Below are 7,980 nucleotides of genomic sequence, written 5' to 3'. Positions count from 1 at the left end.
TATGCACCCAGTTAATCCGTTGAGGGTATCCACAGCCAGTCTTCAAAATATCCTTTGCATTGCGTTGCTTTGATCAGTAAATTTAGGAGTAGGAAAATGCACGCTCCTATTTTTCCAATCCAACATTGCTTTGATTTGCTCCTATCATTTCGTACAAATACTGCATCAATGATCTAAAAATATATCAACTCCTTCCGTTGGGCAAGCACTAACAGTAGGCATAGTAACCGTACGATTCTCGTTTTATTGTTCGGTTGAAAAGTGTCAGTCAGCAGTTCTCTGCGATAGAAAATCTTAATTGTTGTTACATGTTTGATACTGAGGCTGGATGATGAAACTTGGTTAAGTGTTTATTGAAGGATGCATTGCAAAGTTTTATTCAATTTACTTAAATTTGATTAAATTTTTAAGCTGATTGTTTTTGCTTGTAGGACACACCTAACAGATGAGAGAATGTTTTAAAAACCAACCAATCAGGTTTCCAGTAAGACCGGATTTGTATTTTCCTAGGCCGATCCAAGTACGTTTCCAGTACTTTGAAATTTTAATTTCGATCAGATAAACTTAAACGATATTCCTATGAATCCTGGCAGGATCTCTCCCATGCGATTGAAAATTCCACGTTGTGCAGCCTTATGCTAATAGTCTCATTATATTTGGTCGTGGTGTGTCCGCTACGGATCCAAATGTGAAACTAAAACCCAATATCTAATCTATAACACAATCCGGTTTAATAAAAATCTTCATAACCAGCCAGGGATAAGCCCAGCCCCGCAGTTTTTTTTTCACTAAGCATTTAATGCAATAATTTATTTAGCATTTAATGCAATAATTTATTTCATGTTACTGTAAAAGTAGTACAAATTCCATATATCATGTCATCTTTTCGTTTAGCACTTCTATCGACTGCCTTTGCCATTGTCTCCAGACTTGACCAGAAACCTCACCGTGCATATGGGCGTAATATTTTACTACCACGTCATAACTGTGGACATTGGGTGCTTGCATGCATCGAGTGTTAACCTTTCCCATCGTACCCATAACTGAATGTGACCAGTCTCTGTACCCTCTCGTGACGCATTTTTCGAAAAATATTCTTCTAGTCTAGACATAAGTTAAATTCAGATTTTGCTACCACTGTCATATGGGCACCATCTTGTTCGGTCCTATTAAGTTTAACTCGACTAGATGCTTCCCTCTATCAGCTTGGTCATTGGTCATGGTGATTCAAGAAATTTTACATTCTATGCACCTTTCCAAAGATTACCTAGTTATACGCTATATTCAGGTCAAATTCTGTTGAAAAAATCGTTAATCCGTTCTACGGGATTATTATACGGATATTAGTTGATTTCCATAGCATTCATTTCCTGAATTGATCACTTCTAATTCAATCGAAACCAAAGGATTCAAATTCATCATTACAACAATATTTTTTTCAAGGCATGCTTTTAAAATCTCTCTTGTGCAATGATGATTTCGGAATACTGTCCACAGCACTTGAAGCATTAGTTGAACTTGAAGACTAGGGGAAGGGGTGGTAAAATGAACACCTTAAGGAAATCATCTTGTTTCTGATAGAAAAATGAGGAATTTGTGTAGTTCTATCGCTCAACATCAAAAATAGGGAAGTAATCTATAGTAGCGACATGGATTCAGACTAAAATAGCTAAATTTTCACCTATTTTCATTGCTATCAAAAAGCGATGCAAATGATCATTTTACCTGCACTATGTAGGTAAAATGAACAGCGATTGGTGATAAAATGAACACCACGCAAAAAACGTGAGCAAAACAAATATTTCTGAAAATTTTCATTGCCCCACCGAAAATACATCCATTAATGATTCTAACCCATTGAAAAAGAATTCTAAAGGTATCAGATTTGACATCATATCATAACGATATTCACCTCACTGAAAAACCTCAAGTCTTCTGAGCTTAACGTTACGTCAGTTCTATGTTTCAAACGTGGTTTTCTAAAATCTTAGTTTTCGTTGATATTTCCACTTCAATTGACCTCCGTATCAACTGTAACACTCAGATTTATGCTCTAAATCGTCTTTGCGTGATAAAAATTCATCGAAATTAGGTTTTTCTCGGTAAAAGGAACAGTGTTTTACCACCACTTCCCCTACCTTACTGAGATATCGCGACTAAAGAACTGGCAAAAATTGTGCCCGGAAGAGAGCTGCTGATTTTGATTCCTGACTCGCTTCTTCAAGTTCAAAGGTAACAACATGACATCCAGTTATCCGTCCAGCTTTCGACGTCCTGCACGCCATTAAAAATGGAACCCGGCGTTCGAAAGCCTCAAGAACCTGCAAGTCCTCTTCGAGCAACCCAAGAGCCTGCTGGTCTTTTTATCATTTTGTGTATGGTACATTTGATGCAGAAGTGAATATTTATTTCCTGGAGCCCGTAGGACGAACACATTCGCCCGTCAAGCTGCTCCCATAACCATTCTTGCACATCTCGGCTCGTGACACGAAATCCATTTAGGATACATTGAGCTTCTGGTAGAACTTCCTCGTTTTTTAAACCATCACATCTGCTACATGTTCGCGTACTCTGTTTCTTCCAGGCGGTTCGTGTCGTTTTATGTTCTCCCGGGTCTCTGCTTCAGCATGGCCATCCACACTGCATTCTGCTCTTCCAAAATCGGCTTACACTCCTTGTCGAACCAATCGTTTCGTTGACTCCATCACACGAACTGACATTCTCAGCTGCATCGTGGATGGCCGCTTTTACTGTACTCCTACAGTCCTCAAGAGGGGCTTGGTGAGCATCTTTTGCAGTTTCTTTCCTCCAAAAATATTGACATATGCAATGTCGGTGATAAGCCTACATTTGAAAACATCTTACGACAAGAAGTCCTTGATCTGACTTTATGCAGTCAATCCATCTCGGATAAAATAAAAAACTGGCATGTTTCTAATGAAATATCTATGTCAGACCATAAACATATAGTCTTCGAGTGGGAAGGGGGTCTAATGATTCAAAAGTCGTTTAAAGATCCCAAGAAAACTGATTGGGAAACCTACTCAGCTATTCTCCGTTCTGAAGACTATATAATAGAGCCGAATATTCAGACTATTATACAGTTAGAAGCCGCTTCGGATTCTATTAAAAACAAAATTCTAAATGCTTATCAAGAGAGCTGTCCGATCAAAACAGTTAGTTCGAACAGAGATGTTCCATGGTGGAACTTCAACCTTGATAAACTCAGGAAAACTGCTCGGAAGGAATTCAACCGAGCCAAACGCACTTCTGATTGGAGTCTATACCGAAAGGCTCTGACAGAGTATAACAAAGAAATGAGACGAGCAAAACGGAAATCATGGGTTCTCATGTGTGAAAGCATTGAGAAAACTCCCGTAGCTGCTCGACTTCATAAAACTCTTTCGAAGGATCACTCCAATGGTTTGGGAAGTCTTCAAAGGACTGACGGTTCACTCACTGTGGAACCTCGTGAAACACTGAGTGAAATGCTAAGAGTTCACTTTCCTGATTCAATCCCACAAACGAGTCTAAATGCTGAAGGTGCCAGACTTGACGTCTCAGTTCCACACGGGTTCCTATCAGGGGACTCAGAAGCAAAAAGGGACGCAATAAAGGTTGCCAAAGAAGCTTTTACTCGCGATAGGGTTGTTAGGGCAGTGAGATCTTTCGAGCCATTCAAATCTGCTGGCATGGATGGAATCTTCCCAGCGCTTATCCAAAAAGAGGAAGAGACACTGATTCCACACATGGTAGAGATTTTTAAGGCAAGTTTAGTTCTGGGACACATTCCAAATGATTGGCGTCAAGTTCGAGTTGTCTTTATTCCAAAAGCAGGAAAAAAGGACAAAACCAACCCTAAAGCATTCCGACCGATAAGCCTATCCTCGGTAATGCTTAAAATCATGGAGAAGGTATTATGCGAGTATATAGATTCTAAATTTATGAAAACTATGCCTCTTTCTAAATCCCAATTTGCTTATCAAAGCGGAAAATCAACGGTCTCAGCACTGCACACGCTAGTGAACAAGATCGAGAAAACCTTTAATGCAAAAGAAATCGCTCTTATAGCATTTCTTGATATTGAGGGCGCGTTCGATAACGCTTCTTATTCGTCTATAGGTTCGGCAATGTTGAGGAGAAACTTCGACCCATGCATTGCAACCTGGGTACATGCTATGCTAGCAAATCGACAGATCTCATCTGAGCTGAGTGATTCGCGCATTACTGTAATGGCTACAAGGGGATGCCCTCAAGGGGGAGTACTATCTCCCTTATTGTGGTCATTAGTGGTGGACGAACTGCTAGATAGCTTAGAAAGAAGGGGTTTTGAAGTTGTTGGATACGCAGATGACGTAGTCATTATTGTACGAGGCAAATTTGACAGCGTTATTTCATCAAGGATGCAAATTGCTCTCAATCACACACTCTCCTGGTGTCAAAAAGAGAAACTAGGAATAAACCCTTCAAAAACAACAATTGTACCGTTCACAAAAAGACGAAAGGTACAACTCCACCCTCTTTTCTTGAACCAAATACAATTAGTTTACTCAAATGAGGTCAAGTATCTTGGCATCACACTTGACGCAAAACTAAATTGGAACACCCATCTTCAAACAATCATAAATAAAGGTCTCAACTCACTCTGGGTTTGCTCAAAGACCTGTGGTAAAACATGGGGTCTAAAACCCAGTATGATCATGTGGATCTATAAAACAATCGTTCGGCCTAGAATAACCTATGCGTCCCTTGTTTGGTGGCCTAAGACAAAGGAAGCTACGGCTAGAGCTAAGCTGAACAAAATTCAACGTACTGCCTGTATTGCCATAACCGGTGCAGTTCGTAGTACCCCCTCGTTTGCCCTAGATGCTATACTCAATCTGCCCCGGCTGGATCAATTCATAAAGCTGGATGCTGAGAAAAGTGCTCTTCGGCTAAAACGATCAACAGTCCTACTGTCAGGGGACTTAACAGGTCACCTCAGTATATTAAACGAATTTTCGATAAATCCTATTGTTGAAAAATGTAGTGACTGGATGGAAAAAGTGGTAAACTATGACTCGCCATTCACGGTGGTATTTCCTTCTCGTGAGGAATGGGAAGGAGGTGGACCCACCATTTCACCGGGATCTATTAAATTCTACAAAAAATGAATAATTTGACAGGGTCTGGAGTATACGGACCGAAAACCAAAATCTCTGTCTCTCTTGGACAGTGGCCTACAGTATTTCAAGCAGAAGTCTATGCAATCAAGGAATGTGCGCAGCTGTGTCTGAAAAGAAATTACAGACATGCCACCATCTGTATTTTCTCTGATAGTCAAGCAGCGCTTCAATCTTTGAAGGCTTTCACTTGCAACTCAAAACTTGTGTGGGAATGCATTCTTGCACTGAAATCCCTAGCTGAACGCAATCGAGTTAAACTATATTGGATCCCAGGACATACGGGTCTAGAGGGTAACGAAATTGCCGATCAGCTAACAAGGAATGGATCAACCAATATGTTCATTGGTGCAGAGCCATTCCTTGGCATTTCAAACTCTGCACTAAACACGGAATTGAACAACTGGTTGTTCGGTCAAATTCAATCAAATTGGAATACAGTTTCCAATGCGAATCAGTCCAAAAGGTTCGTAACAATAAACACGACACAAACACAAAAACTTATAGGTCTCAACAAAAGGGATCTCAGAACATACATCGGTCTAATAACTGGTCACTGCCCAAGCAGATACCACTTATACAAGATCGGTGTCGTCCAAAACACAAATTGCCGTTTCTGTGACGAGACGGACGAAACCTCACAACACCTTCTCTGCTCTTGCAGTGCACACATCCATCGTAGGTTCAAAATATTTGGCAAGCACTACTTACAGCCAGCTGATATTTGGAACGCATCCCCCAGGGAGGTGGTTAGCTTTATTAGGCTGATCACGCCAGATTGGGGGAACTACAACACTGCAACCTAGGACTTCTGCCCATCAATGGCAGATGGTTCAAAGTTCAGTCAAATGCGCAAAGTATTCCGGAGGCACATTTGCTACTGGAAAACATTGTGTACATAGAGTAATAGGGTATATCACAATAGTCCTAAAAAATGGACGCAGTGATCCCACACCCGACAGAAGAAGAGAGAAGAGGGGCTACATCAAGCTCACTCTCAGCCGATAATGTAGCCTCGAATCGCTGCGCTGTGACATCCGGTTGCTTTAAATTAAGGCGACCTTCGGTGAAGAAAATTGTTAAAGGTATTGTTATCCAAAACTAAATAGTGATCAGAGTCGATGTTATCACCCTAATCGGTCCTGGTAGCCAATTTCGTAGCATCTTCTTCCAATTTAGCCCTCCGCACCTTAGCATCATCAGTGCTTTCAGATTTAGAGGGTTCTGAGCGCACGGTGTGCACGTTAATTAAGTGATAAAGTGCAAGAACAGGCTATGAATCCTCAAATTCCATATTCCCGAGCACGCTACTCTACACATCGCCCAGCACTTAAAGATTTCTTTCCAGCTCTGTTAGGTCATATGATTACATCGAAACGTTCGCATTACACCGCGTACACCTTCTGCAACGCTTATTTATTTTATTTATTTGATTCTATATCAATTAACTTGATAAAACCTCGCCAATTTGATCGTTTCATGGTTGACTTTCTCCATCCTCAACTACGATCCACGCTCTTCAGCTCCTGGTGCACCTGGTCAATCCACCTAGCTCGCTATGCCTCTCTCCATCTTGTTCAAATTCGAATCGAACAGCACCTTTACAGTGTTGTTGTCCGGCATTCTTGCAAGGAGTCCATCTGAGGTAGACAAACTCGTCCACCACATCGAAGGTATTCCCGTCTATCAGGACACTGCTTCTTAGGCGGGCCCTGTTGCACTCAGTTCCGTCCAGCAGCAAATACTTACGACTCTTGTTGCTTCACGTTTCAGGCGGATGAACAAATCATGACACTTTCATGCGTAATATTGAAAAGCAAGCACGAAAGCCCATTGCCCTGTCGTAGACCCCGGCGAGATTTGAACGAATTGTAGAGTTCACCCGAGATCTTCACGCAGTTTTGCACACCGTCCATCGTTGCTCTAATTAGAATTGTGAGCTTCCTGGGAAAGCTGTTTTCGTCCATGATCTTCCATAGCTATACACAGGTGCTAGACGACGGAAGATAATCTGGGATAACACATTGTAGTCGACATTTACGATAGTGATTACACGATAATTTTCACATTCCAGTTTGTCGCCCTTTTCGTAGATAGGGCATATAACGCCTTGCTTCCATTCCTTCGTTAGCTGTTTCGTTTCCCAGATTCTGACTATCGGCCGATGCAGACAAGCAGTCAACCTCTCCGAGCCCATCTTGTTGAGTTCGACTCCGATGCCATCCTTGCTAGCGGCCCTATTCTTCTTAAGATGTTTTAGGTGACACGGGGAGGCGTGTTATTTTCCCTATCTGTTGTCTCACTCCAACAATTATCATCAAAACTTTGCAGAAGCAAATCTCTAGTTTTAGTGAACCGATTAAACTGAAAATTTATTGGGTTGTGCACTACACTATATATGTGACTCAAGAACGTTAGCTTCCAATCCTTACCCTCTTAGGTGATAACCAAAAGGCTATTAACAAAACTCCTAGAATGTTGCATCAGATCGCACAACAAACGATCTACTAGACATGGCAAATCATCGACGCCGCACTCTTCTAGTAACGCAAAAAAAGCAAAATGTCTTGCCTTTAGTGGAGCTCCCGTTTGCTTGCTACAATTCGAAGCTCCACAAATCTGATGTTGTTTTAAGGAATGTTCGAGCACGTCATAGTTTTTAGCTACAGGACGCCAAAGTTGTATAAAACACTGGTTTTATTGATGTTTACATGATATAAGACTTAAACTTTCTTCCCGAAGAAATACCGTAAGGTGGTTCCGGGGAGATGAGGGTCTGAGTCCAAGGGTCATGTCGATGCACTGTTCACCACTTGAG

General features: G+C 41.3%; 1 long non-coding RNA gene across 1 annotated transcript; it reads left to right on the top strand.

Moving 5' to 3' along the window:
- Nucleotides 1–267: 267 nt before the first annotated feature.
- On the top strand, nucleotides 268–760 carry LOC110675751. Its single transcript, XR_002499760.1, has 2 exons — nucleotides 268–372; nucleotides 432–760. It is a non-coding gene; the product is annotated as an uncharacterized LOC110675751 (long non-coding RNA).
- Nucleotides 761–7,980: the final 7,220 nt, after the last annotated feature.

Source organism: Aedes aegypti, chromosome 2 (assembly GCF_002204515.2).
Source record: "Aedes aegypti strain LVP_AGWG chromosome 2, AaegL5.0 Primary Assembly, whole genome shotgun sequence".
NCBI lineage: Eukaryota > Metazoa > Arthropoda > Insecta > Diptera > Culicidae > Aedes > Aedes aegypti.
Note: the sequence above shows the minus strand (reverse complement) of the source record. Positions and strands in the feature narration are given on the sequence as shown.